Below are 1,603 nucleotides of genomic sequence, written 5' to 3'. Positions count from 1 at the left end.
TATCTCCAGTTTGGTTGTTACAATGTTTTCATTGGTAATGGCTCCTTATGTATGTTCGTGTTGTCCATGCAACACATAAACACAATATAATATATGCGATAATGGTTTTGACATGAAGTCGCCAGTTGAAATTTTCTTTTATTATTGAGGCTCTTGGGTTTGTGCATGGATAAATGCTAGTGAATGAGCCACACTTATTAAAATTATTAGGTAAATTCTTAAATAAATAATATTTAGTAATTCATTTCAATTGTTAAGTGCGTTTCACAATATATTTGTGTGTAAGTTCCGTTCTGAAGCTTTTACTCGACCGTGGACATCTCATAAAATGTAAACTGCTTTTATGGGACTTGAGAACAGCCGGCCGGGGTGTCCAAGTGGTTCTAGGTGCATCAGTCTGCAACCACGCGACCACTTTGGTCGCGGGTTCCAATCCTGCTACGAACATTTATATGTGTGATACCCATAGGTTAGTTAGGTTTAAGTAGCTCTAAGTTCTAGGGGACTGATGACCTCAGACGTTAAGCCCAATAGTGCTCAGAGCCATTTGAACTTCGAAAACGTTTACTCACTGAAGAAATGGTTAATAATGGACTATTTACAGCGTGCAGTTACCGAACTATATGCAATAAAAACGTTCATTAGTAACGACCAGCGGCATGCACAGACTTTATTCAAAATGTACACATCAGTACAGATTTAGTTTGTTACGTATTCGATATGCCTGCCATCGTTGGCGATGATGTGGCGCAAACAAACAGCGAAATTCTTCTTGACACGCTGAAGTTTCGAGACATCGATTCTATCGATGACCATCTGAATGGCTGGTTTCAATTCATAAAAGGTTTTTGGGTTCTTGCTATACGCCTTGCATTTAATATAGTCCTACGAAAAGGAGTCGCTTATGTTCAGATTAGAAGATTGTGGCAGCCAGCCGAGGCCCATGACAGTGGCCCTTGCTAGTGGCGCGTAATGTGCTCCTCCAAGACATCAAACACTTTAGTCGGGTAGAGATGAGTCTTGCATGAACCACATTTTGTCGATGTCGGGGTCACTTCGGATAATGAGGATTAAATTATCTTCCAAAATCTTCACGTACCGTTCGATAGTCACTGTGCCATCGACGAATATCGTACCGATTATTCCGAGACTGGACGTTGCACACCACAAAGTCACCTGTTGAAGGCGAGGAGAATTCTCCATCACGAAATGCGGGATGCCAGTCAACCAAAGGCGCCAATTTTGCGCACTGACGAACCCATACAAATGAATGTGGATTTCGTCGCTAATGCAAACCATAAATGCGCATACTAATTCCCGTCATGTCCCGCTGTCAACACTGCAGTTTGAACGTCACAACGCAAACCGCTAAGAAGTTATGACAATTTTATTTCATATTGTTCAGTAACTGTTACCCTGTATGTGCATTTTATGAACACAGAACCGTTCATCATGGCAAGACGCTGTACAGCTGAGGATGACCTCTAACATAAAATGAAACGAATATTAAGTACTGTTACTAGATTGAATTATTAAAGAGGAAAAATAAATTTACATTGAGCGTTACATTCAATCAATTGCTTTGTGCAATAATATTCCAGTG

Source organism: Schistocerca gregaria, chromosome 7, assembly GCF_023897955.1.
Source record: "Schistocerca gregaria isolate iqSchGreg1 chromosome 7, iqSchGreg1.2, whole genome shotgun sequence".
NCBI classification, from domain to species: Eukaryota; Metazoa; Arthropoda; class Insecta; order Orthoptera; family Acrididae; genus Schistocerca; species Schistocerca gregaria.
This window is presented reverse-complemented; position numbering follows the sequence as displayed.